Source organism: Drosophila hydei, unplaced genomic scaffold (assembly GCF_003285905.1).
Source record: "Drosophila hydei strain 15085-1641.00,03,60 unplaced genomic scaffold, DhydRS2 tig00008122-arrow-pilon, whole genome shotgun sequence".
Taxonomy (NCBI): Eukaryota; Metazoa; Arthropoda; class Insecta; order Diptera; family Drosophilidae; genus Drosophila; species Drosophila hydei.
Window position 1 is genome coordinate 1,085,664 of NW_022045833.1, and position 21,004 is coordinate 1,106,667.

General features: G+C 34.7%; 1 protein-coding gene across 1 annotated transcript in view; it reads right to left on the bottom strand.

The window, feature by feature from the left end:
- Positions 1-18,587, bottom strand: part of LOC111597675 (potassium voltage-gated channel subfamily H member 8) — a 74,560-nt gene extending 55,973 nt beyond the window's left edge. Inside the window, exons 1-2 of the mRNA XM_030225073.1 lie at positions 18,445-18,587; positions 17,337-17,491 (exon numbers count right to left, since the gene is read on the bottom strand). The gene's annotated coding sequence lies outside the window, so the exon portion shown is untranslated. The remainder of the gene's footprint in view (positions 1-17,336; positions 17,492-18,444) is intronic.
- Between the last annotated feature and the right edge of the window lie 2,417 nt (positions 18,588-21,004).

Consider the following 21,004-nt stretch of genomic DNA (forward strand, 5'->3'; position numbering starts at 1 on the left):
TTCTATTCCTTTTGTTATTGCTGTTACTGTTGCTGTTGCTGTTGCTGTTACTGTTGCTGTTGTAATAGAGTTTCTGACAAAACCGCTGCACGTGTTGCGCTTATTAATATTCCTTTCAGCTAGCTTCACACAGCGACTGCCGCAATTAATTCTGCATATTTCGCGCCGTCAAAGTTCCAAGTGAGTCGCCAGCGAAGCACAACTAAGAGACAAACTCAAACTAATAGTTGAAAATCCGTTGGATTGAGCTTGCAATTGGTATATGGACACACACATAATATCGCAGATGTCGTTGATACTATACAAATTGATTTTAAAACGCAATTCTCTCAAAACAATTATTGAAAAAACTTAACCCAAATATTTAAAAATTTTAATTTAAAATAGTTCATATTACACAAAAATTTGCAAAACTTCAGTGTATTTATCTAGAAACATTCACAATGCAAAGCCTACTCAGTTTAAGTTTAAAGACAGCAAAGAAAATTTGAACAAAGTTTTCAGCAATTAAATGTTGAAAGTGCAGCTAAAATTTAAAGGACATTTACGAGTCGATCAAGCGCTGCTAAGTGTCATTTGATCAAAGCCAAATTCCCTGGTCTGCCTGGTGTCGGACCAGGGCACAGAATAAGTTCATAAGCTACAAAAACCTACAGCTTCCATAGGCTAGTGAAATTAAAAATTAAATAAAATTAAAATTAAATAAGAAAATAAAAATAAATAAAAATAAAAAAATAACAAATAAAAATAAAAAAATAAAAACTCTTTGTTATATGATAAAAACAAGTAGCGTCGCCTGCTTTACCCCTCATCATATTACAATCTCATTAAATCAAGCTAGAGATGCTAATTAGTCTCAGCTTATGAGCATGCATCAATTGCATTACGAATTCATTACTTTAAATAAAAAATAATCAGTCAGCAAAAGCAAAAGGCTTATAAAATATTTTAAGAAACTGCAAAAATAGTTTAAAATTTTATAAATAAGTTATATAAATAAATAGAAAACAATATAATTATTATTATTTTTTTTAATGCTGTTTTTATTTGCAATCAGTCTTATACTAGACAGCAAACAAATTTTTAACAATAATATTGCGTAACCGATTGGCTTGGGCTACAATAAGAGAAAATATCAAAAAGGAATTTTAATGCATATAAAACCCACTTAGCCTTACTTTCTGCTAAAGTTGAATAGCCTTGCAAACATACCGTTATCATTTTTTAACAAAGGCAAAAAAACAACTGCCCAAAAATAGAAGTCATAAAATGCAGCTTTAAAATTTTCATTTTCATTTTAATTTTTCTTCTCTTTTTTTCGAGCATATTTTATTAGCTTCGCTTAGAAACGAATTAAATTTCAGTAGGAGTGAAATTTTTTGTTATTTATGTAAAAAATAATAAATAGGCAAATAGAAAAAAACGAACAGAAAAGAAAAAGATTTTTGTTGTGGGCCCATTGAAAAATACTTGAATTCACTTTGCTAGCCCACGGGCAATTTCGTGGAGCTGCCAATTTGGCATAACTTGGCCAACTTTATGCCATGTTTAGTAAAGCAGCTGTAGACCAGTCGACGTCCTTTTTTCATTATTTTTATGCCCATGTGTTGGCGTATTTGTTATTTCTTTCGTTTGCTTCCTTTTTATATTTTTTTTAGTCCTGCTGCTTGGGCTGGGCATTAATGTTGCCTACGTGCTGCGGCTTTCCTATTTGATTTTGATTTTCATTTGATTTTATTTGACTTGGCTTCGGCTTTGCTTTATTTTCGTTCCTTGTTTATGCAAAAATATTGTTGCCAACTTAAAGCCGGCGCTCGAGAAAAGCCATTTCAAGTGGAATTTCTCTAAGCACACAACATATGAATGAAAACTGAAATATTATAGAGAATTTGCATACACTATTGCTGCTTGAGTAAACAATCCAGCTGATGTTGTTTACCTTTATAAACTTAAAATATAATTAGCTACAGCTAGAGCATTAAGACTTATCCTTCATTATGCATACTTATATATGTACGTGTGTGTGTGTGTGTGTGTGTGTGTGTATTTATGCCTGTATAAACGGCTTTTGCCTGCTGTTTAATTGAATGTCTGGCTGCAAAATTGTTGCACACAATTTCGTGTTTAATTTTGTGAGTGTTAATTTTCATTAAATCATTTTTCCTGCACACAATTGAACGCAAGTCTTCGCAAGCTGCTCAAATTGCCAGCAGCCTATTAAAAAGTCAATCAAATATGCATATATATTTATATATACATATGTATATAAATATATATATATATATATATTAATAAACACTACAGTTGAATGCATCAGCTGCAAAACTAAGAGACTAGAAAATACTCTATGCATCAACTAAAGCGACTTATATAAACACCTTAATATTTCAAAGTTACAACATAATATAAAATAAAAAAATTAAATAATAAAACTAAATACTAAGCAAAATAATAAATAAATACTTTCAATTTCTACACTAAAATAAAACTATTTTTTAACTAATTTTTAACATTTTATGTGGCTTTGTGCAAAAAAAAAAAAACTAAGAAAAAGTATATGAAGCTGAGAAAATTGATAAAATTTTAAATATATATCCTTCCTTGTGAAAAATACCAGAAATATAAAAATCCATAATCTTTCTCAAAACAAAAATTTACAATATTTCTGAAAACTTAAGGTATTATTGATAAAGTATATACAATATTTTAATATAAATATAAATAAATAAATTTATTAATATTCAGTATATTTTAAAAAAATTTACTATATTTATCCCTTAGTATATTTATAAGATTTTAAATTAAATTAAAAATTAAAACGCAAACTAATTCCACAAGTCATATATATATACCACATTTGATATAGCTTGCTCTTATAATCGCTGCGTTCGTACAGAACAAATAGATAAACAACTTTCTATAGTTGTATATTCAAAAATATAACGAACACATGCACAATTTAATGACAACAATTTGTGCTTGATTGGATTAACTCTCTAGAGGTCAGAAATATGTACTCTTAAATTCATATGTGTTTATAGATACTCTATATAGAGTTATGCATATACAACAGATACAACAGACCTTGCTGCAATTGCATTTGAAGAATTATGGAAAGTAAAATGAAAACACCTGCAAAAGATGTTTTTGGCCAAATCAAACGCAATTCGATAATTGAGCCAAAGCAAAATGTTTGGATCGTTTATTTGGCGCATTCTCTCACGCCTTCGGCCAGCTGAAGCAGCAACATGTGCTCATGAGCTAAGATTCATGTACTACGTACAGTATTTATGGCCATGCGACACGAACAACTTGTTGTTGTGCCAGCCATGTGCTATTTCTTGCCTATGCTCTAGCATATGTGTTTGCCCAACAACTGAATTTCATACGTACATATATATTGCTATGCTATTTTCATAATATAGCCAAGTTGAACAGCTGCCTAATTGCGCATAAGCTAAAATCGAAGCCAAAGAGTTGGGCATCGAGAGCTGCAGTCAGTTCTTGTCAACTCATCCAAGCGCGCTGAGTGACTAGATAATATGCGTAGTCAAGCTGGATTAGAAGTTCGTAACCTTCTACTTATACGACACACACACTCACACTCTTATAAGCAGCCATTCACGTTACTTGGCTTATGTATTGGCAATCGGTAATGCGAAGCATTTTACGGTTTTATGGCCAGCCTTAATGATTGCAGCATTTCTGCACAACAAAGCAAATCCGATAGCAGACTAAAGCAACGTAGAAGACCATAACAGACAATATACCTAACGCGAACTGTGCTATTCGGTTGGGGTATAACAGACTTAAGATAAGTTGTTGTATAACTGCAGAATGTTAAAGGTATGCATTAATATGTGACTGATGCCAATCGTTCTTATATTAGATTATTCCAATATATTATGCTTTTCACTCTTATACCAGATCAATCTTATAGCATATACCACTAATTCTTATATCTGAATATTATATTTTCTTATAGCACTCACCCTTATACCAAATCATTGTAATATCTTATCACTCTTATACCAGATTATTATTGATTATGCTAATCAGTCTTATATTAGATCGTTTTAATGTCTTATACCAGTTTATCTGTTTCTTGTCTTATATAATTTTCACTTATTCATTTAACTTAAACAGCTCAAATCTTATACTATCCCACTCCGTCATCAAATATGAGCTCATTTTATTTATTTCATTTATATTTTTAACTTATACTAGCTATTCTGTCAACTTATACAAGCAATAGTCTTATAGCGATTCCCTCGCTTATCTTACACCATTCTTTCAAGTCTTAACACCAGAATATATCATCTTATACAGCTCTTTTATCTTATACCTGCTCATGCCAGCTCATCTTATACCAGCTTATTCTGTCATCTTATACCAGCTCATTCTGTCATCTTACACCAGTTCATTCTATTCTCTTATACCGATTCCCTCGCTTAGCTTATACCAGCTACTTCTTTCACCTCATGTCACCTCAAGCTACTATCTTATACAGCTCTGTTATCTTATACTTGCCCATGCCAGAGTCTTATACCAGCTCATTATGTCATCTTATACTAGTTCATTTTGACATCTTATATCAGTTCATTCAATTCTCTTATACCGATTCCCTCGCTTAGCTTATACCAGCAACTTCTTTCACCTCATGTCCCCATAAGCTACCATCTTATACAGCTCTGTTATCTTATACTTGCCCATGCCAGAGTCTTATACCAGCCCATTCTGTCATCTACCACCAGTTTATTCTACTATCTTATACCAATTCCCTCGCTTAGCTTATACCAGCTACTGCTTTCACCTCAAGCTACCATCTTATACAGCTCTGTTACCTTATACCAGCTCACTTTCCAGTCTTACATCAGCTAACTCTGTTAATTTACCACATTAACCGCATTTGCATTAACTAAGATTAATCGCAGCTGCCATCTCACTTAATCCAATGCTGGGTATATTTAAGCTGTGCAGCGAATATTCTCTGGCTTCCTTTATTTTTCTTCTTGTTCTATCATGAACATGCTAATTGTTTGCAATTATGCTTTGAGGCTGGCTTTACATTGCGAAATGCTCTAATGTAAGCAAGAAATCGAAATGGAATAGACCATTAAATAAGCACGTTTCAAAGCAGAGCAAAGCAGAACAGAGCAGAGCAGCTTGAATGCTATTGAAAAAGTGCAGCCATCTCCTGTTCAAGGACCAATTCAAGCAATGACAGAAAAAAATCAACATGAAGGTCAGAGCAAATGTTAAATTTAAATATAAAAAACAGCTCCCTTAACAGTGCTTTAACATGCAGAAGACATGTTAATCTCTTTGTCATTTGTAAAACGAACTCAATGCATATTGAAGCACTTGGACTATATGTTTCATTAAATTTGACTTTCGGCGAGTTCAGCTTGTCGCTGGGTAGTTTATATTTACGCTTTTTTGTTGCTATTTTTGCTGTATGTTTACTCAACATGTCCACGCGATTTCGCGCTTTTACCTTTCGGCTGTTAATATGGAAATTAATTGCTAATAAACGAGCAGCGACTGTTTATAGTTCATCAGGCAGCGTCATGGCCTCGCTACACCGATCGCCTTTTTGCCATTGATGCCAACACATGTTATGCGAATATTCAATTTGAATATTATCTCTGCTGCTGCTGCCTCTTCTCCTCCTCCTTTTTTTTTGCATACAGTTACAAGCAACGAAATCAATGTCTATCAAAGCACCTGTGTTATTTTAAGGTATATGCACATACACGACGCCAGGAACACAAATAAATAAATAAAGAACTAAAATAATAAACATTGAGTACAAAAAGCAAAACTTGGGCCGTTAAGCACCGAAGAATCTGTCCATTTAACATAAACAAACTGTTTATTGATGCTTAACTTTTCGATTTTTTAGATCAATGAACTGTCAAATCTTGTTGGCAAATACTTGGAACTGAATGGGCTTAACATGTGCTTAAATATCTGGCCGTATTTCTTGCAAATTAAGTACAGTTATTCATCTTAAATATCTAAAATTATAGTAATAATAATTTTTTTATTTAATTATTATAATGTTTACAGTCTAATAACAGTAGACTGTTAGCAGTGCTGTTGCTGTTAGAGCTTCTGACTGACGTATACATATGTTAATTGCATTTAACAGTCAGTTAACTAACATATATATCAGTGATTAAGTCAGTTTAGACATCTTTTATTCTAATTTATACTTCTACAAACATTAAATAGATTACTTAATAAATAGACTCAGCTGTTAAATACACAATATCATTATATTAGTAAGAAGTTTTGCTCTGTCACTTTAGTCTTCAGACTTGATGGCAATCTATTTACACATATTTGCTTAACATACTGTATACAAACTGTAACAGATTGTTAACAAACATGTTAACAGACTAACCTAACATTACAGTCCTTAGCTTGTTATTATGCTCTTATAAACTTGGCTGAAAATATTAACTAACGAACGACAAAATATTCAACTGCCTCAAAGCTGGTTAAAGAATAAACTACATCGTTCTAATTTCCATAAGCTAAACCTTCAATCATAGCTTACCAGCATGGCTATGTTTGCAACAGCAGCATATCAAATTTAACATACTAGACTCTTATCAATTGTAGAACAGACCTCAGCAAAGCTGTTAACAGACCAACATAGCATTCAAGTCTGAGCAAAAATATATATGCTCCAAGATGCATATTAAATTTTACATGCGAGCATTACGCCCTCAACACATAGCCCCATCTGACATTTAAATGCCCGAAGGTACATTGAAGCTTTATCCTGGCTACACAATGCGCATAGAATTACAGTAATTCAAGGCAGAGACAAAACTAAAAAATATATATATTTTTTATATGCATAAAACGCATGTGTGGGCACGCAGTGTGAGTGTGTCTCTTTGTCTGAGTGTGTGTGTGTGTGTGTGGGTGTGGGCGTACTTTTATGTGTGTTTTAGGTTGTTGCAGCGTGCAAAATGGGTAAATGCAAAAACAAAGCGTTTTTTCAAGGCAGACGCACAGCTGTCATTTATATTATAAAGTTTTAACATAACTGTAATACGAAACAACGCAGAACGAGCATGGCCAACTGTTGAATACTCGTTCGTGTTCAAAGGGTCAACAGTGACTACGCCTGGCTAAGCTAGCTTTAAGTATCTATAGATCAATCTAAAATCAATGCATTATATTTCAGTCAATCTATGCATGAAGTTCACATAAAGATTATAATTTTAATATTTCATATTTAAGCGGCAACAATAAAAATGCATCTAAAGTGTTTATAGAAATCTCACTTTATTCCAGCGTCAAGACTTTTAGCCCAACACTTTTAACGTAATATAAATAAAGCTAAAACTATATACACACAATATCAAGTCTTTATATGGCACAAAGCTCATATGCCCCTTTCAATGCCTCAACGAAATGCAAAAGTTTTCTCCTTTTTTTAATTTAAGTAAAGTGCTAAATAAGAATAACGCGAAGCGGAAAGTTTTTGCCAGATTCGAAAGAACTAGTTCCGAATAAAAATCGTTAAATTTGAATCACTATCAAAGCTGTTACGAATTTCAATTCAAGCAGCCAAAACAAATTTACAGTTTAATAAATTGCAAGTGCCCCTCTTTAAAGTGAAACCGATCACTGAGATTGAGTTAGTCTTGAATCAAATCTTTACAAAATTAACATGCGTCAATTGTGTCGCACTTTACTGCCATGCAACGAGGGCGCACTGCCACGCGGCAGACTCTTGAACTGCAAGTGTCTGCAGCATAAGGTGACTTGCTTGGCGAATCAATTGATAAGGCTTCCGCCGCGGCTCCAGGATTGCGATACATTTCGTGGTTGGTGGAATTTCTATGCCAGCGGACAGAAGCCCATTTCAGTTGTTAAGCACAAGCGTTCCAGGGCGGCAAAGCGTGGCTTTACGGATTACCTGCGCAGTGAAAAAGCGTCCAAATTTCTGCAAATATTTACAGCCATTGAGCCACCGAAGGCCATCAGTAGCTATGATCAAATGTACGACGACTTCATGGACTGCTTTTACGGACCTGTTGAGGCAGCTGCGAAAAAAAAGAAAATTCCTCGACGCAGATCTTCAAAGCCAGTGACAGCGAGTGGCAGCGAAACCAGAACGAACAAATCACTTTCTCTACCAAATATCCGTAACAGACTTAACAAAGCCCAAGTTGTATCCGCCATTCAGCCAACAGCCGCAAAACGTTTTAAGTCAGCTGATGATCAGATTACAGACGATATAGCCGACTTTTCAGATCAGCAATCTGGTGGTAAGAGACAATTGGCCAACATGCAGAAAGCTAAAAGTTCACCTGATAAGCTCGAATCCTCGGAACAACAGATAGGGGAAAAAAGAGATTCAATAGCTCGTTCAGCGACACCTGAAGAACAAACAGATGAGATGTCAGAAAACTCTTCAGATTCCAGTAATCGTTGGATTTTAATGGAAGAACACCCATTAGTTAGAATGCGTGAATCTGTGAATCTGAATGAGGAATTTCCTATAAAATCAATTTTAATGAATGACATACCTAAAGGCAGAACGTCTAGCTCCACAACTCCGTATGATAGCGTGCAGCAAATCTATAACAAGTGGCTCATAACTTATCAAGGAACAAAAAAAAAACGATCGAGGAACGCATATCGGCGCAGAAAAGCTAGAGCGTCTTCAACCACTAATATGCCCAAGTTTAAGCAAAAGAAATTAAAAGTCTACAAAAATGTCCCTGAAAATAAGAAGCAATTGTCTGATAGTATTCATCATTATAAATATATTTTCGGAATCGAAAGAAATGCTGAGGGTTTGCCTACAAAACAGTTGAGTTCGGACAAAAAGCGCAAGAAAAACCCAAAGAGGAAAGAGCCAATAAAAAATGACAATGAAAATGTTATATCAGAACAGCAAACGCATGAAGATTTAGTGGCACCATCCAAGCACAAGGCACAAGCAATAGCAAAGGCTAAAATCGAAGCAGAACTAATTGCACACGGCGAGCATGGCAAATATATAGAAAAGCCAAAGAAATCAGCAAAGCAAAAAGCATTATCTGTTGTCAAATCAAAATCAAATAAGAGCAGAACAAAATTCGTTGACAGATCAATATCAAAAATGAGAACAGAAATGAATATAATATCAGGACATCAAGGGCATAAATATTTAATGCCATTAATGGCTGAATTCGAAACAGAACTAAATGCAGAGAAAACGCCAGACGAGCAAGAAAAATATATAAATAAGCCAACGAAATCCACAAAGAGTACAGCAAATAAGACAAGAACATTATCCGTTGACAGATCAAGATCAACAGGCAAAAAAAGATTATTAAGTGAATTCGATTCTTTCGAAAGCATCGCAATTAAGTATCTGGAATACTTAAAGTCAGTTCGGAATATGGCCAACCCTTTGGAAGGAAAACGCAAGATTAAACTAGGTTATAAAAGAAATACAGCATCGAACCGGTCAACGAAATTTCTTAAGGAAAATGTAATTGAACTAGAACTGAACGAAGAATCAGTGTCACCGGTGCCGTCGGCGTTATCTATCAAATCGGTGAGTACTGTCGGGATCACGACCACATCCGCGTCAGTAGCCCCAGAACACCTTCCTTCCACACCATCAGACATTGAACTGATAGAGCCAACACGACGGAGCACAAGAAAATCAACAACGAGTTTGTCTTCGAAAAGCTACAGCTCGGTGATGTTCAGTCAACTTACGCCCCTGAGATCAATAGACAGTTCCAGGCGCAATAGTGATACCAACAAATTTATACCGATCGATATTGAAAGTCATATCAAGAACTTTATGAGTGCCAACGATGTGACGTGGGACATGTTCAAGTCGTTGCCACGAAACTGGCCATGCCCATACGAGTCGAGCGTCGTTCAGCGCATGCGCAGGGAGTCGAACATGAGAGACAAACAGAAACTGAAGCGAAAAGGGCCCAAACTCAAGAAGGGCACGTTGCGACGCCAGAATGCCAACTTACCGAAACTAATCAAAGCTGCCAGCTGTAACCTCTGCCGTTACTTAAGGCAGGTCGAACCCGATCCGCCCTACATGAACGAAATGCGCAAGCGTCAAGTGCGCAACGACTTGAAGCAATTTTACAAATGTCGACTGATGGCAGACTGTCCACAGGCGAATCAGTGCATCAGAACCCAGCGAATCTCTCAATCGAAACGCATAGTAAATCTAATGCTGCTACGGAAGCTAGTTGAAAGCTATGAACTGCTCGGCGAGTGTCGAGATCGCTTGAGCAAGTTGAAGCAGCTGAGTTGTGCTGCCTGACGCTCTGCGGACTGTGCTGTGCTGGAACTAGTTCACTTACCAATAAATGAACCAGTTGAAGCACAGCACAGTCTACAGTTGCCGAGCAACGCAGCAATCCTTTTATATAGACACATTCATTTTAATTGCAAAGCCTAAAGAGAAAAAATTCTTTTTTATAAAAAAATAAAAATGTATACAAAATATTTATTTATATTTATATTTATTTTATAGTGTATGGTTCGACTTATGTCATTCGAAATGAGAAACATTTGTGCATTAGTTCAAATTATAATAATCTAAATTATTTTTATATAAAAAAAAAAACAAAAAAAAAACCAAAAAAGTCTCTAAATTCCAATTGGAAGATGAACGAACTGCTAAGCAGTAAAAATCTGAGAGCCGAATTCGATTACCATCGCCGTCAACTGCAGCCGCCTGTGCAGCTGGGCCGCAGCTCTCTGGTCAAGAGAATCGGTCAACTATCGCCACTGATCGATCAGCTCAAATGGAACAGTATGTATAACAATTTTTGGAGCTGCACGGCCTGCAACAGCGGAAAGCGTCAACATGTGGCAGGCCAAAGCTTCGACCGAAAGACGAACATGACACGAGATATGATCAAGCCACAGTCGCAGATTGATACAAATGTTTCGGCTTTGCCCGCTGCGAAAGCAGAAAATACAATTTTTAATGAATTTCTAAGCTACTTTCGCGGCGAGGCGAGGAAACCGTACACCACAGTGAAGCGTGGCAAATGCTCAACCCGACCAGCCGTAACCCAACGAACAGGCTACGCACCTGAAAAGAATCTCTTTGCAAATCAACTGAAAATACACAGAAATCCCTACGAAATCGAGCATTTCCAGCAGAAACTGCGGCGCCTTAAGGAGGTGCAGCACCAACGTTGGGAAGATCCGTCATATGCAATGAGGCTGGTTAAGCTAAAGAACAAATGCGAACAAGTTCCGAATGCTCACAAGCCTCCAGTTGACAGAGTTTGTAAGCAAAAAAAGCCAAACTACTTCGGGAATATGCACGAAGACAATCCCTGGATTGCGGGCAATGCGAATGTCGTGAAGCTAAGAGGCGTAACTAGCAACAATACTACATACTTAAGAGGAGCCGCCAAAGACAATACACGGAAAACTATATACCAAAGGAAGCGGATGCTAGAGGAAGCGACTGGAAGGGACCCAGAATCTAAAAATACCTTCAAAATGGATCTATCCATCGAAAACGCTCACCTTCCATCCAGAGCTAACTACCAAAGTTATATGCTGGAAAATAAAATAAAATCGAAGCCACCAAATGCGATTAGACCTATAGATGGCTTACATAACAAACCAATATTCGATAAGCTCAAAGAGCCGGCCAGCAACACAAGCGACGTATCCTTTATTTCGCACGGTAAATCGAAGAAACCCAAAAGAAAACATAAAAGCCGCGAGGCGCGCATGCCTAAAGGCGACCAGAAATCAGATGCTAAATCAGAAGGCACAAAGCAATACAGAAAGGATCTTCAGACGTTGCGAAACTATGAAGACAAGCTGAAAACGATTAAGAAATTGATGAAACACAAAAAGCGCGAGCTGAAAAAGATACACAAAAATGAGTTCGAGCAAGATGAGGGCAAAATGCAGGAAGAATGGGAGTACGACACAAATCTGAAAAGGCTGAAGGCATTTGAGCACAAAATAATAGAACTTAAGGAAACGAATAGGAAAAACAAACAATCACGTAGAAAATCGATTCATGTCGATAGTATTGACGAGCTGAGCAAACACTTGAGACGACTTTTAAAATATAATAACTATAAACCAGTGACGGAAGTTGATGTTGAAGTGAAGTCCGCTGCAATTAAAAATTATAAAAAAAAATCTATGATAAATGGGCTTACGTTTAAAGCCAACGAAGAAAGCTCCCTTAACGATACGGAAGAACAAACACAAATAATCGATGAGAAAAGTGAAAAAGAATGTCATAATTCAGCTAGAAAATCGTCAGCGAATCGCAAGGAAAAACACACAAAAAGCGACATCAACTACAAGAAAGATTCACTTCATACCCTCGATTTGCATCAGCTGAAAACGTTTTGCAAAATGATTCGAAAATTAAACAAAATTAAGAAGCAAATGCTGCAAAAGGATCGAAATGAACCAGCTGAAGTGCAATTGCAAAAACAAATACAAAACTTGCTCGTAATGTTTAAGAGTATCGAACAGAAGGTGAAAATCCGACGACTGGCTGGAGTTACGAAGCTCGTGAAACGTTTGAAAAAAATGATTGAAGATGTGCAAAGGTCGCCCGAAACTTTAATTGCTAAAAGTTATTTGCAGCAATTCAAATACCGCGTGGTTAATCTATTATATTTAAAAAAAATCGAGGTAAACCGATCGCAATTGAAGAAGCTGTCTCTTGATGGAGTAACAAAGCTCAAAGCAAAACCATATTTCAAGTACTCAAAAGGTGTCAATCCCTTTGCCAGAGCAAAAAGACCAAAAATTTGCAAACATACAAAGCAAAGCTGCTCAACTTCTCTAGCAAGAGAATTGAGTAATGCCATTATAAAACAAGACTCAAGCAATGAGGAAGCAACCGTCTCAGCTGACTCCGAAACAGATGCCTTTTGCCCGGCAGATTCTTATGCAGAGCAAGGAAAAACAACTGATGATAACATTGAATATGCTAGCAGTGATACATCCCTTAGATTAATCGACGCCAAAGCGAGTCCAACTATAGAAGCCACCGACGAAAGTCACAAATTAGAAGGCAATAAAGGGAATGTAATGAACTCCTTTTTAGCTATGAACAAAGTCGTTGTATACAATAATCCCTATGGACCCAAGAAGAGTGCAGACACGATGAAGGCAATTGAGAAGCAATCGAAGACAAACAACGAAACGTTGGCAGCAAAAGTCTTCGACTTGCAGGCGCAGCCAAGAAACATTAAGTCGCCCGTGACACTAGTAACGCCCATAAGGAAATCTCTGGATATGCCTCACATACATCGTCCATCTCGTTTACATTCACTGCCAACAGTCGTTGACCAAACGAAGTCGTTGCACCTCTCGGATTTGATGCAAAGATCGATACACGCAACAGCAGCTCCTGATCAATCAAAGCGACATCTCCTGCTGCCCGTGCAGCCGCAGCCGTATTTGTATAAAAGGTATATGTATCAAATCTAAGGAGCCTCCGACTCCATAACTCTTTCACCCAGATGATGCCGTGCAGCTTTGGTGATGAACGCGAACAAAAGTCTTCCAATTTAAGTTTCTGCACAAATTGAGCGAATAGCAAAAGGAAAACTAGCAATAGACGTTTTCCACTTCACTTCAATTTCTGCAATTACTTAATTAGGAAAACGAGATACGTTTATCTTTTGACCAAACCAAAAATTGTGCTTTCTTGTGTCTATTAACAAATTTAAAAGAAAATGTTTCCGTCTGGTAAAAAAATATGTCGAATCAACAGATTTTTGCACATTTTTGTGAAGTGATTTTTCATATGGCTGTAGAAAAATTTGCGGCCATATTAATCATATCGAAATTTATATTTATTTCAAGTCTAAAAAGTGAATAAAAAGTAAATTTAACAGCCACATCAATAATAACTAAATATATATATATATATATATATATATATATATATATATATATATATATATATATTATATGAATCTCTAAGGTCCATCTACCAGTGATAGTTAAACTATCTATATTTATTTTATTTATATCTTAATTGTTGTCTAGTTAATTTTAAATCAAAAATTGGCTTTTATTTTATTGCTTCAACTGAAAAAAAACAACAAGACAACTTAAGCTATGCAGAGAATTTTTAATTCTGCTTTATAATATAAACTAAATAAATGAATAAATTACCTCAAGCCTGAGCTTGAAGCAATGTTTAGCAACTAATCAATACCAAAGTCGAACTAAATCAAATTTGAATTTTTTTAATATAGTTTATGTGGCTAAAACTCAGCTACACAGCAGCAATAACTTGATTAAAATTTAAATTTATTTATAAATTTATGTAGAAATATAATAACATTTGATAGAACGTGCATATTCAAAGTGGAGCAGTAGCATATCAAATATTATTAAATCCTAAAACAAACAAACTTCAAATCAAAAGCGCTAGTCGGGATTGCCCAACTAAGAGATACCATGAAAAGTTGCCTAAATCATTCGTGGATGCATGCAACACCTGAACACACACACACACTCATATATACACTCGTAAAAGCAGGCGCTCCGTGAGCATTAATGACATTCCATTTTTAATGGGTTCAAGGCATAAAAAGCAGATTTACATTGCAGCTGAAGGCAGTCCCATGATTCTCTGGTTAAGATCTGTATATGCTACCTTTGCTAGCTGATTTAATTTTTTATGTCACAATTATTTATTGTTTATAAGCTTCAAAATATATTTATTTAAGAATCCAGCTAGCTCAAAGAGGACAATCTCTTACTACACACTCCACGTTTTCCATAAATATTTTTATAAAATTTTTACTATACTATTAAAGCACTAAAATGCTTATATATTTTAAAAATTCTACTTTTACGTCTCTAGACATGTTTTTTACGCCCTAGACATGTAAATGTGACGCGCGAAGCGGTTTGCATATTTTCAACTGCATCGCATCAAACATAAACCGCTTGAACCGCCTTTGCGTTGTTCTTTGGTTTTGTTTTATATTTTTTGTTTTCATATTATGTTTTTTCAGAATTTTTAGTATTTTTACAGCGCCAGAGGCAATGCGTAGGATCCATTTTATACGCTGGCGCGTTTACAAGCCAGCAAGCAAAAATAATCACAACGGAGCTAAAACAAAATAAAAACTATAACAAGTTAGAAGAAACAAAAATATAGCTGGTCTTACAAATACTCTATGAAAAAATAAATAAATATAATTAAAATATATATTATTATAATATTAATAATATAATATAATATATAAGATAGAAATCAATTAGAAAAAGTGAAACCAAAAAAAAATTTAAAATATTATTTCATTTTCCCTTCCTTTTCTACTCATAATATTATAGGTTTATTTTCTAAAATTTCGACACGAACAAGCCATTTAGCATTAGGTCTTCCTATGTGATTATCTTTTACGGGCAAACTGCTTTAAATATATATACAAAATGAATGTTTACGCAAGCTTCAAGGCCTCAATCCTACGGCTTGAAAGATTTTATTAAATTGATTAAACTTTAGCTAAGCGTAAACAGAATCGAAGTTAAAACCTATAAAATGTGATTTTATACAAATTTAGATAAGCCCATGACCCAAAATTTGATGTTTGCGTAGTATTAAAATCAAAGTGCCAACTGCGTCAGTCTATGGAGGAAAAAATAAATAAAAACTCGGTCAAGTGCTTTAGATAGCCGAGCAAAGCGAAATATGTGCATAAAAAAATATATGCAAAATATATGCATAACAAAATTTAAATAATAATAAAAAAAAGCCAAAAAAATGCTAGAAACTGCAACTAGCTGTTGTTTCTAGTTTGTTAATTTTGATGCTAAGCAATGCGCGTTTATCGTTGTGTTTTTATGGATGCCTTTTATGGCTTTAAGCCACAGCTAGAGAGCAATGCAGAGCGAGCCCTGAAAAGTATGCTATAGAAATTTTTGCAGAGCAAACACCGCAAACAGCTTAAGCCTGGGCAAGGCGAGGCGGATGGCAGAGGTTGAGGTTCAGCTGTTAATATTAATGCTGATGACAGGTGCTGGCAGTAGCTGTCGGCCAGGCCAGGTGAGGAAATTCATTTACGGCCAATTAAATAGCTGACGCAATGGCAAGGACAAACCGTAAATGAAAATATGAAATACGCGCGCTCTCCCTCTCTCACGCTCGCTATCTCTATCTCGCTCTGTGCGTGTGTGACTCATAAATTGACTTAATTTATATATTTACGGTCGCCACGCTAAAAACAGCCAATTAAATGCATTCAATTTGTGTTTTTTTATAATTCAAACACAAATTGTTTAATTCGCCTCGACGATTGTGTTAATTATTATTAAATTGCCTAGCTTTGCGAAAGGCAATTGCAACACATTTAATTAGCCACTAACAACTATTGAATCATTTTATAATTATATAATTCTAATTAGCTACAACTACATGCAAAAGTACTTAGAACTAGAATTAGTAAAGTTTTGAATTAGTGCTAAACCATCAACAATTTCATGAGAGTTTGAACAAACAGATTTAACATTTAAAAACTTTGCTTACTGACGAAAAATTCTGAGAATTCGAATAGAAAAGCAAATAAGTGATGCTAAAAGTAATTATGTGTGCTTTCAGTTTTAGAAGTTAAGGGGCTGAATATGAGGATATTGTTAAGGAGAATTTCATCAGAGTTAGACTAAACTTAGCTATTTTAATTAAAATTTGAGAAATATTAGAATACAATTTCTGCAAATCTTCTCTAATTCACAAACATAGTTTAATGTATATAAAATATAACAATAATAATATATTATATATACAAAAAGAATATAGCCCATTTGTCCTTTTTGGCAACTTCAGTTTTCTATTAAATTCCAAAAGCCAATTAGATTTCTTTTTAAAAATCCATTTGAAATGAAAGAATATTAATTTCCGCAATTCCCAAGGCAAACAAAACTCAACTTATTAGCTTTTGAAATTTATATTAATTTATTTTTCTTTTTTTTTTGCCAATTAGATTGCGCTAAGCCAACGATTTTTTGCCAATCAGTGTAGCAGGTGAGCCACGTAACACACACACACGAGCACACTCACACACGCACGCATAGACAAGCATCAATCAATCATACGCCGCCTGCACCGTTGCCATATCAAAAATGTCTTCATGATATTGTCGCTCAATAATCACATCTACCGCAGAAACCGCCAAAAAAAAAGGAAGGAAACCATGGAAAATTTCCACACACTCGCACTCAGAGTGCGTGTGGGTGGCACGTTTCAATGCGCCTTTGAAATGCAAATAAGTGTGTGTAAAGCGAATTTCGTACACAGGTCGCAAATCAAAGTGCACACCTACCTGTTCGTCTCAAACAGCTGCGCGTGCGAGCAGCTGGTTTTACTTTCTTCTTGGCCTTCAGGCGGCCTGTTTAGCAGTTGTAATTGTTGTTGCTGTTTTTCTCGCTTGTTGCTTCTTCAATATTTGTGACACATAAACAAACACTTTTTATTTAACTGAAATTCCGCAAATTTGTTTGAGGTGGCATGAAAAATGAATCAAGCAAACGCCATATATTTAAAAAAAATGTATCAAAATATGAAAAGCGAAAAGCGTGTGAGCAAAGAGAAGAGATAACATTTTAGTTGATAGAAAGCTCGTACAGTAAAAGCACGCTTGAGTGCACCACAGTGCTTAGTGAACAAAATATGCGACAATATTTTACAAATTGAATATTGATAAATGAAAAAATACTAGAAGAGAATAGCTTTAAGTACTAAAATTAATAAGCAAATAAAAAAAATTAAATAAAATATATTAATTTTTAAACTTTTAGGATAGTCAGAAAATAAATACTTTAAACAATTATTACTGAAATAAAATAATTAAAATAAATATAATATAAAAATAAAAAAAAAATAAGTAATAAGTAATTTTTATTTTTTTAACTTAAATATTTAAAGTTTCGTTTTAATTTTTTTTTATCATTTTTGTATAGGTTTAATAAATTTCAAGCATATTTTTTATATATAATTATTTAAAATCATAAAAAAAAGAAATAAAAATGAAGACATATTTTTAAATATTGCAATACCAAAATTACTTAAAGCTGAAAGCTTTTTTTACTTTAATTTTATTTTAATAAAATATTGTAAAAAGATTTTTGTAATTTTAAAAATGATCATAATTTGTGCATTAAAATTGGCATAAAAAATAAATGAACAAAATATTTTTCAGTTTCAAATCAGTTAAGGCTTTAATAGCTGTGCGTTAGACGAGCTTTCACTGTACAGTTATGTGTGCCTATGTCTGTCTGTCTGCCTGTCAAACCTGTAACTGTAACTGATTTAAATTACAGTGACAACTGCCACATGTGTGACATTTTCAACACGCACAGACAAATATATGTATATATGGAAATATATTTATATATTTAAAAACATGTGTTTGGTTAGCTGTGCGTGGCTACATATGTTAATTTTTGGCTTAAGTTCTGATTCGTTTTTCATGTTTTGGACACATTTTTTGTTTTGATTCGCTTAAGTGATTTTACAATATGTAGACGCGCACGATTTGAATATATTTTTTGTATTTTTGATTTATGATTTCAACACTTCGGTAAGTAAAATGAAAATGCTAAAGGAACAATTTGTGATTTACGTTTGATTTGATTTAAAGCCTTGGGGCATAAATAATTTATTTTTGATTATCTTCTGAATTTTCTGATTTATTTATTTTCACTTTTCACATGGCTTTAAGAATTTGTTGGCAACATTGTTGCCAGCAACACAAATTTTTGGCTTGCACTTGAACTAGTTGCCCAGTTTTCGTCTGCCTTGCCTTCTGCACTTTCCCTGCTTCTCACTCACTGTCGCTGTCTCTCTCTCTCTCTCTCTTTGTCTCTGTCTCTGTCTATGTGTATGTCCACTGATAACGTTTTGAGACTTGAGTATTTGCAATTTGGTTATGCGCGTTGGTCCGCTACCTCTGATTTGCCACGTCCGCTTTTCGAAGACACTCAACAGCAACTGTTGCAAATATCGAAAAGGCAACTTGTGGCTGCTGGCTGCTGCTGCTGCGTTGCAGCATCTTAAACGAAAGAGCTTTGCCAAAAGCTTTTGCGTTAAGCACAAAGCAAACTGTTGAATTCAAGAGAGAGCGAGAGAGCAGCTAAAGCAGAGAGTGAAAGCAGCTGTAAGAGCAAGTCTAAGAGAGCGCGATTAATATTTTCCTGTTTGGCTTGCAGTTAATTTGCTTTTAATAATTTGTTATTCGACTAGCCTCTATTTGCAGTTGTTTCCAAGCTTCAACACTACTAATTAAAAGCTTTTCAACTAATTATCAAGTAATTATTTATTTAGCAGGCAGGCTAAGGGGTATTTAAATGACTAAAGCATACGCCTTTTATTAGCCTCCATGCAAAATTACCTAGAATGCAACGTGGGTGTTGTAAAGTGTCAGAAGAAATATTTTAAAAAATTGTAATAAATTTTAAAAAAAAAATTTATTTTTTTATAAAATAAATATTTTTATAAACATGTTTAAAATAAATATTAAATCAAATATATTACTAAGCAAATTAATTAACAACTATTAGGTGTTACACGACGTAATCTAAATACAGAAATTTGTTTAAGATTTGCTTAAATTAGGTGTGGTTGAGAACTGTCTCGAAAATGTAAATATAAAATGTAAAATATAATTTCCTTTTAAATATTAGAAAATAAGTAAGAAAGTAAATAATTTTAAGTTTAAATATAATTAAAGATTAACAAAAACAATAAAAAAAATAAGTAAAAAAATAAATTTAAATATTAGAAAATAAGAATAAGCGTAAATTAATATATATATAAATATATTTCATAAAAAAATATTATAAATTTTATATAAAAAAATATTATAAATTTTATATAAAAAATATTTCTAAATTAATATATAATTATATCAATGTAAATTAATATAAAAAGTTAAGAAAATACATACAAACATATATTACGCATAAAAATACAAATTAACGGTATATAAGAACTATTGCCGTGAGAATTGCTTAATACAGCAGCTGCTATTCAACTGAGCTTTCATTGGAACTAATAACAACATTAATGTAGTCTTAACGCAAACACATACGCACCTGTTAGCATGTGTGCGTGTGCGTGTGCGTGTTTATGTCAAGTTTACTTAAGCGACACTTCGTCTGTCTTAAGGAAATCACACCCCACACACGCACGCACACAGGGTGACAATGTTGTGGCAGCTGTAGCAGCTCTAAAAGCTTTGTTTATTTTTGGCCAAGCAAACGGCCACGTGTTACAGTCAGCGCCTCGCACCTGAGCAGCAGGCGAAGTATGAGCTACAGGTGCAGCCGCACAAGCAGGTATGATGTCCGTGCAGCCAAAGGCCGCACGTTTGGCAAATTTGCGAAACGGAAGGATGCGCGCCTTTGCTTAATTAATAGAGTAAAGGCAATAAAATGCTGCCGCACAACCTCTCTCCGTCTCTATCTCGCGCTCTCGCTCCCTTTCCTCTCATTTTGGTCACACCTTTAGCGAAAGGATATCAAAACTTAATTATGAGCATTAAAATTAACCGTTAAACTACGCTCAAAATATGCGAAGGTTAAATGAAAAAACCGTAAGCTCAGAATTGCCGCCATTTTTTTCAAAATGGCGCCTCCCTCTTTGCATGGGTGTGTGCTACTCAGCGGCCTGTTTTCGACTGTCCGTTCATTGACTTTTTAATTGGCTAATTATAATCGATGCTCACTCAGCGTTTCCCATTTCCATCGAATGCTTGGCGCACTCTTTGCTAAATTTAGTCGCGCTTTCTTTTCAAGGTCTTTCATTGTTTTGCCTGTTGCTTGGCTAAGCTATAATTAATATGCTATTGATTTAGATTTGATTTGGCTTCGCGTTAAGCTGCTTGTCACAGACAGAAGCACGTGCAACAGCGACAATGCGACCTTCATTATGCATTACTATATTTAATTACAATAGGATTTTAAATATCTTCGATTTGTAAAGTGGCGACGA